The 24,917-nt window shown below is 37.7% G+C and overlaps 1 protein-coding gene across 4 annotated transcripts in view; it reads right to left on the reverse strand.

The window, feature by feature from the left end:
- Positions 1-23,587, reverse strand: part of LOC150100704 (uncharacterized) — a 136,630-nt gene extending 113,043 nt beyond the window's left edge. For 2 of the 4 annotated variants that reach the window (XM_090402032.1, XM_090402036.1), the window contains exon 1: positions 23,558-23,587. The gene's annotated coding sequence lies outside the window, so the exon portion shown is untranslated. The remainder of the gene's footprint in view (positions 1-23,557) is intronic. The other 2 variants (XM_090402035.1, XM_090402034.1) reach the window with 2 other exon arrangements.
- Between the last annotated feature and the right edge of the window lie 1,330 nt (positions 23,588-24,917).

Consider the following 24,917-nt stretch of genomic DNA (forward strand, 5'->3'; position numbering starts at 1 on the left):
ACTGTTCCATAGTATAGCAGTTGCAGTGATGAAGGAGGAGGAGCAGAAACTCGTTCTGTGAGTTTCAAGGTGCACTGTGTAGGGATGTTGAGCAGCAGCTGCACATGTTCCAATGAGCCTAGTACTAAGTGGGGGGATTATTGATGCTATTTTGGATAACATTTTCCATGGAAATATTTGTAGAAAACACATAGTGCAGAGACCGATCGTCTGTGCAAAAGGGGGGGGGGGTTGGTAAGAGATGGGTCATTAATAAGTCTGACTGCTCTCCTCTGTACTGAGTCGAGCATTTTGAGGGGGCTTTTGCGGACCCTACCCCATATGTGAGAGAAGTATTTGATGGTTGGGCAGATTTGTGATTTGTATAAGGTTAATAGCTGTTCAGGGGTGAAGTAACGTCTTGAACGAAAGAGAAATCCTAGTTTTTTATAAGCTGAGGATGCAATGATTGTTGTGTTTATGCCAGGAGAGGCTTGATGTCATGGTAATTCCAAGAGGAATCTCAAATTGTCAAAAATAATTCTAGGAGAAAATGGTTCTTTGTTTTTTTTTTTATGAGAAATGAGACAGTACTGGGTTTTATTTGCACTGAAATTGACTAGGTTATCTGAACCCCCATTGGAGGATGACTTGGAGGTCTGAATTGAGGGTAGTGGTGGTTGCTGTTCTGTAGGTTGAGGTGAGTTGTGTAGAGTAAGGTTTATCAAAAAAAGGTAGAAGTGCAATGTGCTGTCATCTGGAAAACTGTGAAATGGGTTGTAGGTAAGCAGAAGTAGGTCATTGATATAGTAGGAAGAGGGTTGGTGAGAGGATAAGGAGCCATCCACCACCACCACACATAGTGTGCGTCCAGATAGAAAGCTGGCAATCCAACTACAGAGGTATTGAGATAGACCAAATGATGGCAGCTTGCTTAGTAAGCCCTTATGTCAGACCCGGTCAAACACCTTGGAGATATCAAGTCCAACCGCTTGAGATTTGCCAAACTTCTCCATGGCATTTGTCCAGAGATGAGTGACATATATGAGCAGATTTCCTGTTGATTGGCAGCGACTAAATCTATACTGGCGGTCTTTATTAGACAGGTAGCTTCAAGGTAGTGTAGGAGTTGGTAATTGATGATTTTTTCCATTACTTTAGACAGGACTGAGGTGAGCAAGATGGGGCGGAAGTTGGACAACAGTAACTTGTCGCCCTTCTTGGGAATGGGTTGAATACAGGACAATTTCCAAGCTGTGGGATAGATACCAGTGGAGTAAGACAGTATATACAGGGTGGCCATAAAATAACTTTCCCTTTTGAGGCATCTGTAGCTAAAACCAATAAATGGAATGAGACCAAATTTTATATTGAGACTTGTATTGAAGGCATGGGAAGATGATTTCCGCAAAAAAAAGATTTAGTACCAAAAGTCGCCAATAGGGGAAATTTTGGCGCTGGCAGAGCCAAAAACAATCGGATAATTACATTAAAGGCAGATAAAATGGAATAATAACATTTTGGCGGTGTAAGCGACAGCCACATCACTGATTCCAGAAAGCTGGATATGTGGTGCGTTACAATGATAAATAAGAATAATAATAATTAAACAAAAACAACAACTTGCGAGAGAGACAGAAATTAATGTAGTGATTGAACTCACAGGAAATAATGTTTTATTCATCACAATCAGGGTCCCCTGGACCCTGTTACTGTCTCTTCTTGCACTGCTTTCCGTCCTCTGCCAGGTCTAACTCCTAGTGATCCAGTTTCTAGCTCTCAGTGCTACAGCTGACATAAGACCTGTATGTAGGTTACGAAGCCTTCTAAATTCCCGAAAGGTCGCTACAGCATTGCACTGTTTAAGGTAAAACAACTTAACAAGTAAAGCATGCTGAGGCAAGGTAGGACGCATATTGAGCACAATTCGTCAGTCATTCAAATAACTGCCTGAACATTCCCAATCCCTTTTCATTGGGATTGGAGGCGCTACTGTCACGTGCACACAGTAAAATTTGCATAATCCTTTTTTACCTGCATTTACTGCAAATATCTGACTGCTTTTGGCTCCGCCAGCGCCAAAATTTCCCCTATCGGCAATGTTTGGTACTAAATCTTTTTTTGCGGAATTCATCTCCCATGCCTTCGAAAGTCTCAATATAAAATGTGGTCTCATTCTGTGTATTAGTTGAAACTACAGATACCTCCAAAGAGGGAAAGTTAATTTATGGCCACATTGTATAAGCGACATAAGACAGGAGACAGTTCTGGTGCGCAAACCTTCAGGATAATTGGAAGAATGCCATAGGGTCATGACACTTTTTTGTGTCTAATTTGGACAGTATTTTGCTGATCTCTTTCTGACAAAAGGATATAGTGGGCATCATATGTTGGGCACCTGGAATGTTGGGGAGACATTTGCCATTGCCAATTATGCATGTATTGGAAGCAAAGTGTGAGGCCAGGAGACTGGCCTTTTCTGTAAGTGATGATGCAATGGATCTATCTGGGTATGATAGAGGTGGGAATATAGTTGGGCAGAAGTTTGACCGATTGCTTTGGCAAAGGACCAAAAGGGTTGGCTACCATTTGGACAGGGTATGCTCTAAAGAAGGATGGGGTTCTTGATTTGAGCCAGTAATGGTATGTTTGGTTTTTCATTTGTACAGCTTTGGCACATCTTCTGGAAAACCAGGGTTTAGTTAGGGAACAGCAGGTCAGAGTCTGTGGGGAATGTATGATTCCATGCCTGTGAGGATTACTTTGGTTATGAGTTCGGTGCATGTGTTTTGGGTTGGAAGGTCAGAAGCAATAGCCTAACCATGGGAATGAGGCATAGAAGTTGCGAAGGCTATTATAATGCCAAACTACTCTTGTATGGGAGTGGCTGTGTAAATGTTGTTGCATGGGGGAGGAGAAGATGAACACTAGGTTGTGGTCAGAATTGCCTGGCAGGATCTCTACATTCACTGTGTATTTGGAAGGGTCACTGGTCAGGAAGAGGTCTAGGGTATCTGAAGAGTGGTTTGGGTTATCGGGTATTCTGGTTAGCATCTGAACTAGTTGTGTAAGGTTATTAGTGATGCCAAATGTTTCAGCATCTCTGCCTGCAAGATCTGTACAGCTGGAGGAGAAAAGCCAGTTGTTTGTGGACATTAAAATCTCCTAAGTGAACGATTTTGCTGTTGGGAAAGTCAATTTTTAAAGAGAGGAAACTGAAGAGTGCAGAGTGGTTGGTTGCATTAGGGGAACGATAGAGACAGCATATGAATTTGCCTGAGTTGGGTATGGATATTTTCATCCAAAGAAGGTCAAAGTTGGGCGATTCTAGGTTGGGTGAGAAGGTCAGAAGGTTGTTGCAGCTGGCAAGGTATGTTGGAGCAGATGTATGCACAGACACCACCCTTGGGTCGAAAGGAGTTAAAGAGGGTGTAGTTTGGAAGGTTGAGGTGAATAGTGCTCAAGTGAAGTACATGTGCTACAATTTGATGGTATCCCTTCTGGATCTGGCTGCCACTGATTAGACCTCAATAAAGGTCAAACTGGTCTGAGTAGTGGTCCTTCTCATAATGCTATGCATTATGGAATACTTAGGCAACTGATGTGAAGTCATTAGCCTCTGTATACAAGTAGCCCAGTCATGAAGATACTTCATGTGAAAACTTTGATTGCTCACACTTAGATAAAGGAATAAACCATGAATCAAACCATCTTTAATTTATAGCATAACCAAGTGAAAAAAGCTTTCAACATTAAATGATGTGCTTAGCCAATGATTTCAGCTTTATCAACAAAGCAAATCAATTAATGTAAGGAATTCATCTCCTTCTCAGAAAAAATTAAATACATTTCCATCCATTATGTCAAAGGAGTATTTCTTTGACATACTTTTTTGTCTTTTTTCATCAGTCAAAGCGACTTCCTTACCCTTTGACTTCTAGATGTCTACCAGATTGCTTGCTCTTTCGGTCTATCATATTTTGGTCAATCAAAAAAAAAGGACATGTTGCTCTTCAGTGCAATGAACATAATTTTCAGAGTCCTTTGGAAGAAATCTAGTCTGCACATGAAGTTTCTGATGGAAAGGCTTCATTGGAAAACCTTTCCTTCATGCTTACACGGATCAGAATACATTATGAAAAATTATGGCTTAATTGGAAATAGTAGACAAAGTTAATGAGATCAGTAGGAACATAAGACTTCAGCTCAATCCTAACAAGATAAAAATTATATGGTTCTTAAAGAAACAAAGGAAGGGAAGCTGCTGAGAAACAAGTGTACCTGAATGGAGGCAGAATTGAGGAAGTCAGCAAACCAGGGATCCATTATTAATGTGAAAAGTTGCTGTTCAGAGAATGTAGGAAAAAAATTAGGAATGGCGAAAACAACAATCAGAGACGTGTCTAAAATCTGGAAGGATGGATCTCTCTCCATGGGAACAAAGTTGAGGATTTTGGATACAGCTGTTTTTTCCAACAGCGACTTATGGATGCAAGACGTGAAACCTAAAGAAGTCTGACAGGAAAATAGCTGCTTTGAGATGTGGTGTTAAAGAAGGCTACTGAGGATATCATATACTGAATGCTAGAAAGTTATGGGCACTTTAAGACTCCTTAAGGATACTGACAAAAGAAAGTTGAAATACTTTGGACACATTGAAAGGATGGAAAGAGGAATTGTTGAAACACTAATAGAAGGTAGAGCTAAGTTCCTGGAAAAAAAGAGGAAGGGGTAGACCATCAGTGATATGGATGGATAAATGACGTGTTGTGTCTGGAGTGACTGATTTTCAAAGAGTTGAAGCTGAAGCCTCCAGAAAAGCATACAACAGGACTGGGAATGGTGCAGCACATAACTGAGCAACAACTGAGTGACCATACAGCATCTGATGATGTCCAATGAACAGATGGATGGATGGATTGGAAATAGTGTTCCTTGATCCTGCTTGTCATTATTTTTTTTTTCAACTGGACTAGTAATAATTGACTGATGCTACCTTACTAAAACATCAGTGTTACACTTTTGAATTTTTCTGCTATGTTCTATTCCTTTCATACTGAAGATGCCTATGAAACAGGAGTGAAAAATTTTATGCTAATAAATAGTTAATTTTTTAAATAAGGTATCCATATTATTAATTCCTCTGTCTGCTTATGCTTTCATTCTTAAGTGGCTGTCTCCAACCAGAGAGAAAGCTTATAACCCATTACAAGTCAGAGGAAAACAGACAATCATATGATGGAAGTTTACTTAATAGGCCTTTTTGCTAAACATTATCAAATGCCTGATAATAAAGAGCAATAACTTAAAATTCCCTAGCAATTTCCATGGCATTTGCCCAAAAGTAGATGATATAAGCAAATAAAAGGTCCTCTGCTGATTGAAAGAGGCAGAATCCATACTCTCAGCTGTTTCTTAAACAGAGAAGGATGAGTGTCAATGGTTTATTCTGATGCTTTAGGAAGAACTGAAAGAGAAACTAGATGGTAAAGATTTGTAACCCTTCTTAGGTATAGAGTGAACATGGAATAATTTCCAAGCTGCAGAAGATACATGGTAGAACTAGAGTCAACTCTGGAGCACAAAACTTCAGAATAAGCTGAGAAATGCCATCATGATCAAAAGACTTTTTGTTATCCAGTTTAGCCAACAGTCTTCTGATAACTTTCTGGGAAGAAAAAAACATATATGAAAGTACTGAATGTTTGAAATGGTAAAAAGAACATTTACCTAGATAATCAATGCAGGAATTTCAAGGAAAAGAAGTCGGAAGAACAACTTTTTCTGAGAGTAGCAATGTAAAAATTTCCCTAAAAATTTATTATTTTTTTAAAAGTGTGTATATGTATCATGCATCTTAAACTTATTCACTTTAGGGTGCTCACAATCACCTCTGAGAACCTGTTCTACTCATTCACCACTGTCCAAATAAAGAACCTAGTCTGCACACCCTGACTAACCACACTCTTAAACTCTTAGACAATTTCCAAGTGTAACCCCTTGTTTTCCCTCTACTCCTATGTACTGAAAAAAAATTTTTGCATCAATCTTAGAAAATCCCTTCAGTAACTTATAAGTTTCTATCGTATCCCCTTTTCTCCACTTGTGAGCTAAACTCTGCAACCTTCAATCTATCCTCATAGTGAACATTCCAGACCTGGCACGAGCTTAGTCACTCATCTCTGAATCCTCTGCACCACCTCGCAGCCCCCTAGAAATGCAGGTGACCAAATCTGTGCACAGTAGTTAATATGTGGCCAAATCATATCCTCATCATAAAGAGGGATAATAACCTCTACCTTTAATATACCTTTATTGTCAATATGTTCTTCAACATCCAAGTAATCCTGAGTTATTTTGCCAACGCTTGCAATATGTCCTCTGAGTTTCAAATCTCTATCCAACATCATCCCCAGATCCCTAGCCTCATCAACTTCCTGTAATCTAGTATCATCAACATGATACAAAGTATGTAACCTTTTCAATCCCAAAGTGCATTACCTTACATTTTGCAAAATTAAATTGATAACCATTGTCCTTTGCCCACATTACCAATTTATTTTAAGTCATTCTGCAAGACATCTATCTATATATATTTATCAACTATTGCACTCCCCAGTTTTCCACTATTGGCAAACAACTGAATATCTCCCACACCCAAATCTATACACACAAATTAAAGAGTAGTGTGTTCCTTGTACAGAGGCCTAGAGCACTCCACTAGTCACCCTCATTTGCCTTGATTCCATCCCACCATACACCATCCTCTGATGTCTGTGTATCAGCCACTTTTTATCCATTCCAACAACCTCAATCCATTCCTATTTGCTTCAACTTATGTAATAATTTTCCATGTGGTATTCTGTCAAATGTCTTTGCAAATCCAGCAAGATCATATTGTAACTATTTTCTTTATCCAATTCCACTATCACCTTATTAGAAAATGTGAATAAATTACTGAGGCAGGACCAACCTTTGACAAAGCCATGCTGTACCCCTATAGAGTATCATATTCCTATCCATTCATTCCTGAATTTTACTTTTAACCAATTTCAGATACTAATTGGTCTGTAATTTGCTACTTCTGTCTTGGAGTCACATTTATGTAATGGAATGATCATATCTTTCCACTCCCTTGGAACTTTGAAAGAGGTGACTTACATTAAACAACTTCATCAGAGGCACTGCCAGTTCACTTGCACATTCTCGTAGCACACAAGCTGACATACCATCCAGGCCCACTGCAGTATTCACATTGATATTTTTCAAAAAATTAACTACCTCCAGTTCATCTACCTCAATTCTCACAACAGTCTCTGTCATGTCAGTAATTGCAGAGTCACCACCTGGAGATATACCACTGCAGACTGATCACTTAACTATTTTTTCTGCTTCTGTCACTTTCCTACCATCAGCAATGAATAAAGTTATCTTTCCCTAATCATTCTCTTACTTGCAACATAGTGTAAAAACTCTTTTGGATTTACTTTGGCCTGCATAGCTAATTTTCTCTCAAAATCTGATTTAGCTTTCCTAACCATACTTGTTACCCTTCTTGCTTGTGCTCTATATTGCTCACGAGCATGCTGATCACCTTTTTTTTGTTTATATTATTCCTTCCACGATGCTTTTTTTTTTTTTTGCAGCTCCTACTTTACATTCCTACTCATCCACTTAATCCATACTCAGTTTATCCTCCTTATCCTGGGTATGCAGTCTGATACTGCCTTACTCCAACCATCCCTGACTACTTTCCATGCAATAATGACATTCATTCCATGTAGCTTATGCCATGGCACAGCTCCAAGTTGCATCCTAAGTTTGTCATAATTGCTAGCTTTGTGGTTCCACATAAACCCTTTCTTGACTGAAAATTCCACATGTTGAGAGACCTCCCAGGACAAGACTGCATGGTCACTTTCCCCTGATTGGAGGAAGAGCTGCTACTGTAGTTAGAGATATATCTTCCGATGCTATTACCAGATCCACTCTCAAACCCCTGGTCCCCTTCATCTCATGCTGTTTCGTGTAATTATCACTTAGTAACTGAATAAACTGATTTCCATTTTGCCATGTGCCCTTTCCTCCTTCCAATCTATATCTCCATAGTTGAAGTCTTCCATCATAATTACTTGGTCTGCACCCATTGTGCTAATAAGCCAATGCATATCACCCACATCTCCTGGACCCCCAGGTCTATAGCTGCAACCAACAATATATTTTGTCCTATTAACCTCTATCTCATATCCAAACAGCCTCAAATGAACCATTTCCCTTGTTAGATCCTGAATGGACGATTTTTTGAGAAATTATTCATTCAGAATCTAACATAAGAATGTGGCTAACTCAGATAATACCTGGTTGACAGCACACAGTTCTGAATTTGTTATAAAGGAATTTATGTAATAACATGTAAAACACACTAGAAAAATCTTGTAGTTGAAAGTTAAACTGAAAGATTATAGGATTAATGAATTTTAATAAGGAAATTGTAGTATAATCTTGTCCCATTAAGCTGTCTTAAACTTATTAAGTCGCCAAAGAAGTTAAGAGTATGAGTGCAAAGGTCGAGTTACATACGCACGTATCGGCCGTAATGCCACCAGCTACAAGATACGAGGAATAAGACGCAAGCAGGATTCCTGGAATACAGCACCTAACGGCAGCTAGGACTTGGAGGATCACCTTAGGGGCATGAAGACGAAGGGTCGTATGGGAAAGAAGGGATGAAATATAAGTGAATGCGCGCGATAATGAGGGCTGGTTGTTCTGGTTGTTCCTGATTTCACTTCGAGGATTCCTGACTAGCGGGCGGAGTAAGGACGAGAGAGAGGGATGTCCCACTCAAGTAGGAGCAGAGAATGCACCGTATCGAGGCAGTGAGAAGTTCGAGTCCGGGATGAATGTAAAACGGACGGCGTAGTCGTAAGCCTATTGTGGAAACAACCGATCAAAGGAGGACCCGAAAACACGTGGCCATTAACAGACCTTCAGAAGAAAAAGATTGGGTAATGTAAAGACCTTTACTGTATGTTTGAATGAGACAGAATCTAGTGTTAGATCATATTAAGTGGACACATAGTGGACTATAATAAGGATTTGTAATTTGAAATAGAGTAATTCTGATAAACAAAGGAATGTCAAGAGTGAAACCTTAGCTGCATGTGACTGAGAATATATGTGAATTTAGAATTTTGTAGATGAGTTTTACCAGAATAGTAATGGGTTGTGAAATGTATTTTAATGTAGCATGAAATAAGAGTTTGATTTAGAGTAACATAATTAGCTAGTTTTAATGTTTCATAGATTGTGTGAGATTACCCAGTTAATCTATGAGTGTTCTATTAAATTAGTATTGAGTAACTAACTTAGCAAGAGATTTTGACGAGCTTAGTATCATATTCCAATTATAGCTGTAAAGTGTAATTTGTTCCAATAAACACGTTTTGTTGTATATGCCTGATTCGTGCTTGATTCGAGAATTCAAATTACCACTTGCAAAAATTTAGAACCATAGCGGGAGGGAATTTAATGAGAGTGTTAGAGAAAGATAGATTATTGGCCACGAGTGAAATTAGAACCAGTATCTATTTAGTGTATATTAGAATGAATGCCAATTAACCTAGGAATATTCCCTGAATCTTGAATAAGCTCATATTATAGGACTCTGGCTAGCGCAGCAATAAAAAATAAATTTGCCAGTGTCCAAAAAGGAAGCGTTCTTAGGTGGAGTTAAGTAAGGCATTCTTAGGAACTGTATTAGTATATTATATATAACGAAAGTATAAAGAAAGTAAAAGAAGATATAACAATAACGCAGCGAGCAGGATTTTAAATGAGTAAGGTTTAAGTAAGTAAGAAGATAAATTAAGTACAAGTGAATAAGTTAGTAACAAAACAAATGAATATAATGAGCGAATGAGTATAAAGCAAAGATAAAAGAAATACAGACAGAGTGAAAAAACACTTTTTAACACTCTCAGATCTACAATATTCCTTAACTTCTTTTGTTGTTGTTACTTGAAGCTTTCAGCTATCATTAATAATACTCCTCCTGCCCTATTTCCTCTGTTCTCTCTGAAAACACAATACCCATTACATTCTATCCCTGTAACTACGTCATTTTCTGACAACCAGATCTCACTGATGCCAATAATTTTGGCCAAGTCAAACCAACTATTGCCAAAAAAACATCTTTATTTCTGATACTTCAGGCATTTGTGTACAAGATTTCAACATTCCCTTGGATCCACAGTTACCCTTGCATAATGTCATTAACTGCCGATTCAGATTCGAAACTTAGGAAACTGTACCTAGCTGTTTACAATCTTTCCTGCACTCATCTCATCTATCCCACAGGTGGCTATTTCCTCGAAGTGATTCCTGCACTCACTCTTCGTCCCAGAGATGGTTAGACACATGCTCGATTGCTACCCCCCCTCAATTTTTCCAGTTTCCTTGGTTCTGCATGTTCTTTTGGATGTGCAAAACCAGGTAACTCTCACTGAACATTTTCTCCAAGTATCAACTCCATTCAAGTGCACTCCATCAAATTCACTCTGCACATCTATAAACTACACACCATTCCTTTATACAATCCTCTCATTGACAATAATGGCCCTTCTCAATTGTGTCCTATCATACCAAGACAACAGACTCACAATCTTTATTTACTTAGACTTCATTTTTGCTTCTTGTAATAACTCTTTCATATCCTCTCTCACTACATATTTCTCAACTTTCAAATCATTTGTGCCTGCAAAAATAATTCATTTACTTCTTTCTTCTGCAAACTTACAGCTTCACTAACATCCTTTATCTTTGCACCTGGGAAATATGCTTTCATCAATGGCTCATTAAGTATACCTCTTATCATCGAATCTCCTTACAATAGTGTCTAAGAAGTACCTCCCGTACTTAGAAGTGGGTGATCCAAAAGAATAATAAAGACCGACTGAACAAACAAGAAAAACAAGTTAAGGAGAAAATTATGTATGGAGACTCAATGATAAGGGTAGTACTTAACGAAAGTATGACAAAATCGTCTTTTCCGGGTACAAAAATTCACAATATTAGCTATGCCATCTGGATGCAAAAAAGACAAGTCAAAGGAAATGATTGTCTTGGCTGGTACAAATGATTTGAGAAGTGAGAAGTATTATATGAGTGAGGACATAAAGGAGTTGTTAGAAGAGGCAAAACAGAGTCAGAAAAGCAAATATTGTAAGTCTCCTACCATGTATGATAGAGGCAAACTGAGGAGGAGGGCATTAATAGCCAATGAGTCTATACATAGACTGTGCAAAAGGAATGATGTAGAATTTGTGGATCTGTGATCTGTTTGACTGAAAGAAGGATTTGTACAATGCCGATGGACTGCATCTAAATGGTTTTTGGTGTTAGGTGTCTGGAGAGAGCTTTGTTCACCAAGCATGCTGAAGTGCAAATTCAGGGAAACTAAACAATTAGGGTGGAAGCAAGCGAGTGCGAGAATGACCAAGTAAGGAATCTAGTCACTCAAGCAAAATCTGGTCTCTAATGCCAGAAGTATCAGGAACAAGAGGAAGAAGTTTCTAGCATTGGTCAGTGCAACCTTGCCAAAAGTTATAGGCATTAGTGGGATTTGGCTAACAGCAGATGATGTAATTAAAGGGATTGAATGCGAAGAGTTTAGTATTTTCAGGGACGATAGAGAAGACAGGATTGGGGGTGAGGAGGAGTACTGCTGATGATAGCAGATGAATTGCATCCAAAAAGAACAGGAAAGAAGCAGGAGTGTGGCTGTTCCCGTGTGTTGAGGCTTAAGTGCTGTGAAGAATTCATGTTGGAGGTTTAATGGAATATTATCAGCACTGAAAAAGGATTAAAACTAATTTTAATGCTTCAGATATTTCGTCTCAGTCATCACAGAGACATCTTCAGGAATTACAAAAAAAAAATTTTTTTTGTAACAACACACAATACAATAGTGAGTAAAACTAAAGTCCTATTTAGATGGTGCACCCTCTATGGGCGTTTGCAGGTAGCCCAGGATGTAAAGAGGGATCTATGATAATTAATGTTTCTCAAATTTTGGGAAGTTTTATGCAACCATATTTGCTTAAATTAGGTTGATTCCTGAGTGCAGATGCAGATTCAAAGAACAATCTTTCTTTTTTGAATTTAGCATGGTATTTTTTTTCTGGAGATCCTGTGGATTGTATCCAAAACATGGTCTGCAAGGCCAGATTGACCATAATCGTGACTGCAGATGTACGACTTATGTTCTTCTAATCGGACGGTTGCTGATCTCCCTGTCTGTCTGAAGTAAGCCAGTTTACAGGAACAAGGTACACTGTATATACTTTAGGCACTGAGAGAGGAGGGAGCTGATCTTTGGTGGAACAGATAAGGGTAGCAAATTTACGGTGGGGCTTAAAAGCTGTATGGAGGGTGTACTTTTTTAAAGATCAGGCTGGATGTTCATTTGAAGCAATCTGGTGTGAGATTAAGGCCAGTAAGACACAGTTGGTTGTTGCAATAGGCCAGGGAGTTCCACAGATGATCTGGAAGACATGCATCGCCAAATTAGTACAAGTACAGGCAGAGTGATTATTATGGGGGACTTCAACTATGGAGATATAGACTAGAAGGAAAAAAAATAGAATTTATACACCTGCTGAGAGATAATTACTTAAGGCAGCATGTGATGGAGGGAACTAGGGATGGGAGAGTATTGGACCTGGTCAGAAGAGCTATCCATAACCAAGGTGACAACATTGCCTCCAATTGGTGAAGGTAATCATGCAGTGTTGACATGGGAGAGTGTGAAGCATGAGGAATATTCTATCAAGAAGGGGAATTTGTGGAACTACAAGGCACGTGATTATGAAATGCTTAGGAAGAAACTTAAATCCGTGCCATGGCATAAAACACTGCAGGGCAAGTATGTTAGTAATGCATGGGATGTAGTTAAGTCATTTGGAGGAAGCAGTATTAAATTGTATACCTGGGGTGAGGAGGGTTAATTGGGTAGGAGTTAGATGGATGATTAATATCATTAAGCACAACCTTTGGAAGAAGAAAATGAAGAGAATATAAAGAGAAAGGTGACCAGCATGGTAAGAAAGGCAAAATTAAATTATGAGAATCTAGCCGATGAGGCCAAAGGAAATCACAAAGAATTCTTTTGTTGTGTGGCAAGTAAGAGGAAGAATGACTATGGAAGATTAACTTTAATGAATGATGATGGTCACGAGGAGACAGAAGCAGATAAAATAGTTGAGTTATTGAGTGACCACTCTGTAAGAGTATATTGAGGTTACTGCTTTAACCTATGTGACAATAATGTGGGAACAGAGGTGGATGAATTGGAGGTTCTTAGGATATTGCAGAATCTCATTGTAAATACAGCTGTGGGATTAGATGGGATATCAGATAGGATTTTATTATTATTATTATTAATTTGCATGAATGTGCAAGGGAAATGGCAATGCCTTTGACTAGGTTCTTTAAAGTCTCAGCTCTGGAAGAGTTCCAAGGGAGTGGAAAGAAGGCAATATAATTCCTCTGCATAAGGGAGGTTCTAAGACTGCAGTAGCAAATTCTAGACCAATCAGTATCTCAGGCATGGTGGTAAAAGTGATAGAAAAATTAAAAATATGATACTATATGAGGGTCAACATGCCTTTGTAAAGGGATCGGTTATGCCTTAGTAATTTACTAACTTTTTATAACAGAGTAACAGCTAAGTTGGATAAAGGAAACAATACATGATGATTTTGCTGGATTTTGCAAAGGCATCTGACAGAATACCACATGGAAATCTGTTAAAATATCAGGACAAATGACACCCCTTGTGGGTACATGGCAGGAATTTGATGATGAGGATGGATATTACAATGGTTAAGTGGATAAGAGGGTAGCTGCTGGACAGATATTAAAGTGGTATATGGAGGGGCAGAATCGAGGTGAAAACAGGTGACCAGTGGTGTGCTGTGCAAGATTCAGTGCTGGGACCATTGCTGTTTAATTTGTACATAAATTATATAGGAAATAATCAGTTGTTTGCTATGATGTGAAATTAGGTAGAGTAATAATCAATCTCAATCAAGATGATATGGAGAGCTTGCAGGATGATTTAAATAAGCTGTCAGTATAGTCAAAAGTTAATGGTGAGAAATATAAAGTTATGCATTTTGGGATAAATAGATTACAAGCTATGTATCACATTGATGGCACTGTACTCCAGGAAACAGATGAAGTTACAGATTTATGGGTGGTGGTGGTGGTAGACAGAGTTAAAGTTTAGAGAACATATTGCTAAGGATGCTTAACCCATCAGACCACTTGGCAATTGTTGTCACCCTGGTTATGGATAGCTCTTCTGATCCTATGACCAGGTCCAATACTTGCCTACCCCCTAGTCCCCTCCATCACATTATCTCTCAGCAGGTGTATAAATTCTATTTTTTTCCTGCCATGTGATCTTTCTTCCTTCTAATATATATATATATATCTTCATAGTTGAAGTCCCCCATAATAATCACTCGACCTGTATTCGTAATAATTTGGCAATGCATGTCTTCCAGATCATCTGTGGAACTCCCTGGCCTATAGCAACAACCAACTGTGTACTTTGTGTTACTGGCCTTCATCTCACAGCAGATCGCATCAAACGAGCAGCCACCCTCCTGCCTCTCTCTCTCTCTCCTGAACATTATTTCAAAACTGAATATTTGTAGAAACTATGAAAATTTCGTAAGTTGACCTGAGAGCTTATGAGAATACAATCCTCAGCATCCACAAGTTGCCTTAACTTGTACTACTAAGTTACCATATATTATCACGTATAATGCAAAAAATTTATGGTAAAAAATACTACTTAAAGTTAGGGGTTCACATTATATCAGATCCTAAAAAATATAACATTTTTTAGGATTCGGCGACCGAGCGCGCAGATACGATGCACGCTCAGTCGCCGAATGTGAGTGGGTCAAGTAGATTTGGTTGCATAGGCATTAGGTAGTATATATTGTATGTAACCAAATCTACTTGACCCACTCGCATAGTATCTGTGCATAAAGCTACTTACATTACGGGCAGATACGATGCGCGCTCGGTCACTGAATGATAGAGTACAGTTAGGTATATCAGTTTAACCACAGTTCGTTTTAAATATTATTCGTTAAACAAACCTAGCCTGAAAATGAGCCAACAGAAACATAAACGTTCATCTTTCGAAGCAGGATTTAAATTGAGTGTCGTGCAGTTTGCAGAAGAACATAGTAACAGTGTTGCTATGAGAGAATTTGGTGTGGCCGAGAGTAATATTAGACTTTGGCGTAAGCAAAAAGACAGTCTTGAAAAAATCCCCAAAACGAAATGTGTCCATCATGGAGATGTAGCATCCTTTCCAGAACTCGAAGAAGAGCTAAATGAATGGATTTTGACGCAATGACAAGATGGCATTATAGTAATAAGAAATGCAATTCATTTTCGAGCTCTACAACTCAAGAATGGTAAATTCAAGGACACACCAGGTATTTCATCTTTTCTTGCTTCGCCTGGGTCTTGCAACAGATTTATGGAATGCAAAGCATTAACATTATGACACTGAACAAAAATTGCGCAGAAGTTACCAAAGCAGCTTGAAGAAAAAGTGCAGTCCTTCCATAAATTTATCATAAAATTACGGAAGTGTCACGGATATGAACTTTCCCAAATTGGCAATATGGATGAGACACCCATGTACTTTGATATGCCTGGGAATCGAACAGTAAACTCAGTTGGTGAAAAGGGTGTCTTCATAAAAACAACGGGACATGAAAAAACGCATTTTACCATTGTTCTAGCATGCATGGCAGACGGAACCAAATTAAAGCCGACAGTGATATTTAAAAGGAAGAAAATTCCAAAGCATATGAAATTTCCAGCAGGTGTGATTGTTCGCGCCAATCAGAAAGGTTGGATGGATGAAGGTGTGCAATTGTGGCTGGATCAAGTATGGAACATACGTCCAGGTAGCTTGTTACATCAACAAAGCATGCTAGTGTGGGATATGTTCTGGGCGCATTTAACGGAGACAAGCAAAGAAAAAGTAAGTGAGCTATGTACAGACCTAGCAGTCATACCAGGTGGTCTAACTTTCGTTTTGCAGCCGCTTGATGTCAGCTTGAATAAGCCGTTTAAAGATCACTTACGTAAAAAATGGAGAGAATGGATGTCATCTGGTTTGGTGAAGATGACAAAGGGTGGGAATTTTCAGAAGCCAGAGATCACCCTAAGTCACCAGCTGGGTTAAAGAAGCATGGGATTCAATGAAATGATTCGATGCTCATTTTTTAAATGTGGAATAAGTAATTCAATGGATGGATCCGAAGATCACATCATATACGAAAGCGAGGATGACGCACAACAAAATGGAGAGCATGAAGACGATGACGACAACTGCTACTGACACAATCCCTACAGATGAATTTATAAATGAAATGTTTGATGACTCAAAAGATGAAGAATTTAAAGGATTTTGACATTTTGTTTTAAAATAAATATTTCTTTCGTTAATTCGTATTGTATTATTTATAATGTTATGGAACAAGATTAACAGATCGCATTATACGTGGACATGGCATTTTAGGGCTAGTTTTCAAACAAAATTTCTAGTTCGCATTATACACAATAATATACAGTAATTCAGAGGCCTCTCTGCAATTCAATTCGGGGATGTCGAGGATTGTGTTCTTGTAAGCTCTCAGGTCAATTTACAAAACTTTCATAGTTTCTACAAACATTCGGTTTTGAAATAATGTTTGCATCTAGTATCCACTTTGCCAATGTAATTATATATTGTTTATTTCTGGAATTTTCCATTTGATAATTTACAGATCAGGATTAACTGCAGATAACTGATACCATGGATGGGGTTGGGTGAACTATAATGATTACATCTTTAACTGAAACCCCTTCTGACACTATAATTAAATCTAACTCTTTGACCTCAAGTTCCTTCTATCACATGCTGCTTGAGGAAGTTGTCTGACAACTCAAGAAATTCAGTTTCATTCTTCTTGTGAGATTTTACTGCTACCTAATCAATGCTTGGATAATAAAGTCCCTCATTATGATTACTCATTTCTTACCCATTATTTTTATTTGGTAAATAATTTCTTTATTAGTAATTGATCCACATTATGTATTTGATCTTGTAAGACTCATCTCACACCAGATGGCTTCAAACTCACTGCCACATAAAAACTGTTACTAATATTAGTCATAGGTCTCATAACTGGATTCAAGTCATCAAATATGATTAGCAGCACACCTGCCTCCTCTCCTATACCATCTATCCTTCCTAAAAATACTGTAAATACTAAAAATACACTCGATACCAGTTAGTATGTCTGCTTCTAATATCCAGGACCCACTAATCCCTAAAATCTGAGGTCCCAATATATTGATCAAGGCAACAAACTTCTTTGTTTCTGATACTCCTAACATTCGAGTAGAGACATGTTACCTGCATGCTTTTTGTAAACTCCTGTATGCATGACGCAAATGGACATCTTGCAGATCCCTGTTCTTATCTAGTGCCTTACTTATGTAGACATGTTTGCACATGCATGATAGGTTCAAAACTAGAAACACACAAAATCATTCTCTTCACATGATCATTTCCATTATAATGTCCATTCCAACATAATATGGTTACATAACTTTGTCAGTCTTACACAGATTCATACCATTCCTCCCATCATAATTTAGTTTCCCTGACTCTATTTCAATTCTCATACTAATTACATAACAATTCTTCGATACTTATTCATCATATCATTCTTGGATACCAAACACATTCAAGTGTAGGCTCTACCTCTTTGTCCAAATTCATTCATCCCTTAAACTCACTCCCCAGATACAAAACATTCATCCATTCCTCCTACAATGCTGCATAAATCTTATACAAAACACTTACTTGGGAACATTCCTCTAATTCCCACTGTTTTATTTTCTCTTTTTTTTGTTTTTTTCTAAATTTTGACTAATGCTCTAAGGAAAGTTGTTTATGGATTACAAAATTTGGTTGATAGAAAAGAGGAAATATGACAAACATACTAAATTGATTTTAGTATATGCAAAAGAAATTTTACAATACATTGCAAAAACAAAGTCAGTTGCAACTGGAAGATGTACAAGATAATGGTTAGAAAGGGTAATGAGAACTGATCTCCACCCTCCCCTCCTCCTACCAGAATGTGGAATAGGTTATCAGGAAGTCATGCAGCGAGTGAGCTTAAGTGGTATGATGGGAAATGTTAAAATAATCGTTTGTATAGTCTTCCCATGACTCCATGAAAGTGCCTACATAATATAATAATAAATAATACAACGATATTAATATATGTAACTAAGATGAAAAGCCAAATGGCTATTTTTTTCTGGCGAAGTTGATAAATTAAGGGAATAAAAATCCCTTATTGTTTTTCAGCCAGTACACGAAACTCTAAGATCGAAAACTATGATCTAAGCATTTCATGCCGACGAACTATTGGCGAATCCAAGCATAAGTGACCACTTGGTAGTACCACACCAAGGCAACTCGATGCAAAGGTGGAGCACGCTCCCTCACTATTCTTGATATTTTTTTATTATGTAAAAACACACAGCTCCAAGGAGATGTAATACTGCTTTACATTATGAGGATATATCTATATTGATATTAATATATCTATTAATATATCTATATTAAACCAACAAATACATTATTAATGTAATCTCATAATAAAAAAGTGAACTAGAATAGTCTGTTATAGCTTGCAAGGTCTTATACATAAGGCTTATACGTTTGCTATTCATAAGTGTACTTTTTAAGGAAATTACAACATAGACTATTATTATTAAAATATATTACTGATCAAATCATTGTCACTTTGGCTTACTATTAAAAATATAATGTAGCTTCTCTTTGTATGTATATATACAGGGTGTTCGGGATAAATTTGACATATTTATAATTAATTATATTTTTCCGTAAGTTACATGTATTAACACACACTTCTCTTCATTTAAAAGTTTGGACCCTTCTTCATTCATATACAAGATGTCAGAAAGGATGGATAGCTGGAACCCACCTGAATCATGGAAGAGAATAACTTGTATCATGATGATTCGTGCCCGCCATCAAAATAAGGATATTACGACTGCTGCCCAATGCTCCCTGAATACAGTAAAAACAATCAGGCATGAACTAGAGACTTGCAATGGTGACTACGAGGATGTAGCAAGAAGAAAGATCCCTAGCAGACGATCTGATTGCGTTCGTACAGCAGAATTCCTCGCAAATCTGCAGGAACAGGTGTTGAAGAACCCTGGCATTGGAATTCGGGCTTTGTTCGTGGAGTTGCTAACTGTAGTCAAGCCCTGGATAACAAGGGTAGCCAATGGTAGGCCGTATGTATGGCAGCAGGATTCGGCCCCTTGCCACACCTCTGGGAAAAGTCAAAAATGGTTGTCTGAAAATTTCTACGACTTCACCAGTCCAAATGTTTGGCCTCCAAACTCCCCAGACCTTAACCCCATGGATTATTTTGTATGGGGCACAGTTGAAAAAGACACCAATCGCACTTCCAGTAATACAAAAGCCCAGTTAATGGATAAAATTAAAACAGTTTTTGCGGCCCTTCCCAGGGAGACTGTAGCATCAGCTTGTTCGAGGTTCCGAAGCAGAATTGAAGCTGTGATCGATGCTAATGGTGGTTATTTTGAGTAAATCTTGTTGATAGTATTGTAATTAACTCTGCCTGTAATGTTTTTTTGTCAATTCATTAAATTTAATAGATACAAAGAAGATTTTCTTTTTCCTTACGAAACTGTCAAATTTATCCCGAACACCCTGTATATACTCCAGATGACCTTAATATGAAAGTCAAAATGTCTAGAAATTAAAGTAATTATTCCTAACACAGTTGTAATCTCCATAATTTTACTAAAATGAATACTGCTCACCCTGTAACAACAAAAGAAAAGTAGACTAATATTAACTAAAATAAATTTCATTAATACTTCTACTGTTTCAGGTGAAAGTGCTATCATCAGTGAACAGATTATTATTATTCCTGATACCTCCAAGGAGTCCGAAGACTCATCGCAGGAGGGCACTTACAACTGTCTCAACCACTGCACTGAACCTCTACTATGAATTATATCCATCAACGCCATCTACTGCACACCTCCAACACCACCACAACTAGTATTTTTGTCTGTAAATTGCATGTGTTCTGAAGGGCCGATTTCTATGCGGGATGAAAAACCCTGTTACCTCCATATGAGATTGGCTAACTCACCTTCGATTGAAATCGTCCAGATAAAGATTCCTCCCATCGCGACGAGAATCGAACTTAGACCTATTCCAATCGAAGGGCGCAATGTACCGTCTTTCTTCCAATTGCACTACGGATGCACTTATATAATAAGATGCATGTATGCAAGTACTATACTAAATAATGAAGATGAAGCATGTCAACTGAGAGTTTGCCTAAAGTCCTAAATGGTGCCCCCTATTAAACTAAATTGGGCATCCTTTGCTGTTGGCTGAAGTATGGAAAATGAGAGCTTCCCAAATTTGGAGCAGTTTTCATGCAACCAAATCGGTTGAGGTTAGGATGGTTTTATAAGACAGAAGCAGATTCAAGGAAAAGTCTTTCATAGTCATATTTGCTGTGATGGAGTAAAGTGACTTTCTTCCTGCATATTCAATACGGGTGTCCAAAGCATGGTCAACAAGTCCTGTGGCTGTAGTGAAGGAAATACAGTCCTTATGTTCAGCAATTCTGATGTTGGCTGTCCTGCCTGTTTAGCTACAGAGGATAGTGTACAACTACAAGGCATCTGATAAACACCTGGCAGATACAGGGACAGTGGCTGGTCTTTGGTGGGAATGGATAGGGGATGCTAATTTTTTTATATGGTCTATAGGTGTTTGAAAGGTTGTATTTTTTTTTTTTTAAGATTTTTGTTAGTTTTTTTTTTTTCAATGTGCCTTGGATATATAGAATAGTGATAGCCACTGTTGCTTTGCTGATGATGTGTTTTCCATTAGGCTGCATGGCCTGGATACTCTCAAGATAGATACTTTTTATTTCCAGGATCCACTTCACATTAGAAGAAGAAAATGACATCTCATGTTCCTACACTTTAATTACACACTAGCCAGATGGATCCCTTACATTCTCTGTTTACAGAAAACCTACACACACACACACACACACACACACTGGTACCTTTACAAGCAATCAACCCCCCCCTCTCAACACTATACAATTATAAAACTTTAATAGGACTAAATTAATTAATTCAGATATAACAGACCTTTCTATGTCTGAACTTGATCACCTTCATAAAAACCTTCTTAGCCAATAGCTATGAATCCTACCATATACAATAAATATTAAAACTCCAAATCTACACACCCTCTCCAGAACAGACTACACCAATGCTATCACTATTCCATATATTCAAGGCACATAGAAAAAACTAACAAAAATCATTAAAAAGCAATATCACCTTTCAACACTTACAGACCATATAAAAAAAAAAATTAGCATCCCTTATCCGTTCCCACCAAAGACCAGTCACAGTCCCTATATCTGCCAAGTGTTTATCAGGTATCCTGTACTTGTGAACTACCCAACTATGGCCAAACAGGCAGGACAACCAACACTGCTGAACATAAGGACTATATGTTTATATATCCATTTCCATCACTACAGTCACTCAGGACTTGATGACCATGCTTTGGATGCCTGCAATGAATGCGCAGGAAGAAAGCCACTTTACTCCATCACAACAAAAAATTCAAGAAAGACTTTTTCTTTATTCTGCTTCTGCCTTACAAAACTATCCTAACCACAACAAATTTGGTTGCATGAAATTGTCCAAAATTTGGAAAGCTCATTCTTCATACTTCAGCCCAACAGCCAAGGCCACCTTTTAGGAATTTAGGCCAATTCTCGGTTGAACATGCTTATCTTCATTACCTAATGTAGTCCTTTTAGGAATTTAGGCCAATTCTCAGTTGAACATGCTTATCTTCATTACCTAATGTAGTCCTTGCAAGCACGTATCTTATAGTATTCTGTTCCCTGATGATAGCACTTTGCTGAAATACTAAAAGTGTTAATTAAATTTATTTCAGTTATTACTCTATGTTGTAATTTCCTTAAAAAATACAGTTGTAACTTGCAGAAAAACTGTATTGCAGTACAGCTACAAAAGGAGGGCCCTGTACTGTATCAGGGTATTATTCATTTTAAATGTTTCCCACTGTGACCTCATTAACATCATTTGGCTGGACTTGTTCATTTCATGAACATAAAAATAAATAAATAAAAATTGTGGGTATAAAAAAAACACATTTGTGTGGGGAAAAAATTGGTGTTTAATATTGCAGTAAAAAAAAATAAATGGTGTAATAACACAGGCAATCCGTTTAGTGGTTATTGTTTGCTGTTAATTAATGTTATGACTAATTTAATAATTGGTTATTGAAAGTTTATTTTTCACTTGGCTAGAGTATAATAAATTTAGTTTAATCCTTTATCCAAGTGTGAGCAAACAAAGTTTGCGCCTGAAAGTATCTTCAGGACTGGGTTAAGGTGGTACAACACCAGGGCAACTCGTTGCAAAGGTGGAGCAAATTACCAACACTCCTATCTCAGTATCTCCTATAATGCAAAACACATCTCCTTGCGGATATGTCTAATGTTATGCATTCCCTTAGTGGCCCACTATCTCCTTGCGGATATGTCTAATATTATGCATTCCCTTAGTGGGCCACTAAGGGAATGCATAACATTAGACATATCTGCAAGGAGATGTGTTTTGCATTATAGGAGATACTGATAGGAGTGTTGGTAGCTTGCTCCACCTTTGCAACGAGGTGTTGTACCACCTTAACCCAGTCCTGAAGATACTTTCAGGCGCAAACTTTGTTTGCTCACACTTGGATAAAGGATTAAACTAAATTTATTATAATAATTGGTTAGTTCATTACAAGCAAATATCTTCGGAACTAATCAAATAACCATTCTCGACATAAACTGCCTATTATCACACCAATAATGGATATTTTTTTCAACAAATATAACGAATTAATTTTCCCACAATGAATCGATACAGAGAAAGCAACTTCATACTCGTTATAGCACAGCATATTTCGTGACTTCCTCCCCTCCCCCCGTACAACTCACGTGACAAACAATAATGGCAGTTTACATTCCGATTCATTTTAAATTTTTTTCGTTGAATGTGAATAAAATAAACGGCAACAAAGAGTCTTACGAAGAGCTAACAAGGAACACAAAATTTTCGAACTAATTTATTACGAAATTAGTACACTAAGCCTAAACTACAGGCTTGTCTACCGCCAAAATGACCCGAACAATAATACCACCGAACTACAAAAAAAAAGAAGCTATTTTAAATACGTTAAACTCCTCTTCTTTGCTTTATATAATTTAAAGTAATATAATAAAGTACAGCATACATCATCATTTCAAAGAATGTTAGTAATCTTAATTATTTCAAAAAAATCCATCACACTTACCTTTAAACAAGACATAGACACATTCGATATATACTAATGCCCTCTACCTGAAATAAATCTCTTCACAGTTTTAATTAAAATAGACAATATACCTAAAATGGTTATTAAATCACAAGATACTACTAATAATAATAATTAAATTAAATTAAATAAATCCCCTAACGCCTTTTATTCTCAAACATCATAATGCCATCATAAAGTATGATACAGGCAGAAAAATATACAAAGCACTGAAGGTCCAATGAAAGTAGAATTCCTGGGTTCTCTCTCTCTCTCCCCTCTATATATTATATATATTATTATTATTATTATTATAATTATTATTACGGGCAACTCCAAGGAGGCCGTAGCCTCATCGAGGGAAGCCCTGAACATCATGTTCATCAACTATTCAAAATTCACACAGTATCTATCATACTTTTTCTTGAACTCATTCACAGTCATATCACCCACAACAGACTTTGACAGCTTATTCCACTCATTCACCAATCTAAAAGTAACAAACCACGCTCTAACACCCTTAATGACCACACTCTTGCCCAGATTCCATGGATGGCCCCTAATCCTCCCATTACCAGTCCTGTTCTCAAAAATATCCTCTGAATTAATCCTATAGAAACCCTTTGGTAATTTGAATGTCTCTCAATCATATCCCCCCTTTTCCGCCTATCAACCAATTTTTGCAACCCACAAATCTTCAACCTGTTCTCATAAGGTTCATTCCATAGATTTGCTATTATCTTCGTCACTCCACCTCCTCCCAATCTAGAAAAAACCCAGATGACCAAATCTGGTCACACTAGTCGAGATGGGGTCTTATCAAGGCTTAATACAGATAATTTGGATAGATTGGAGGACTAAGCTAAGGAGATTGGATATCAATTTAATGTGGCAAAATGTAAGGTTATGCACTTTAGGGTGAAGAGATTAGCAGCAGTATACCACATTGGTGGAATGGTACTCCAGGAGATTAATGAGTCCAGGGATTTGGGAGTGTTGTGGATAGGGAATTGAAGTTTAGGGGGTACATTGCAAAAGTTGGCTAAATCAGCTCATCAAATCACTTGGCTGCTAAAAAATACATTGACGAGCAGAGACAACCAACCAATAACTTGGTTGGTTGTCTTTGGTCCTTGGTGTCCTTGGGTCATTGTTGTTCAATATATACATTAATGACATCAGGAAGGGGTCTAACATCGGATGTCAAATTCTTTTCCAATGACACAAATATAGAAGAGCAGGGATGCTACTGATATCCAGCACTTACAAAATGATTTGAAGAACTGATTTTTTGATGTGACTCACGTACTGCCATCTCGTGGTCCCTAACCCTAACATAATATTTATAATATCTGAAAAT

This window comes from Typopeltis vanoorti, chromosome 12 (assembly GCF_054136105.1).
Source record: "Typopeltis vanoorti isolate ZY-2024b chromosome 12, IOZ_Tvanoo_1.0, whole genome shotgun sequence".
Classification (NCBI taxonomy): Eukaryota; Metazoa; Arthropoda; class Arachnida; order Uropygi; family Thelyphonidae; genus Typopeltis; species Typopeltis vanoorti.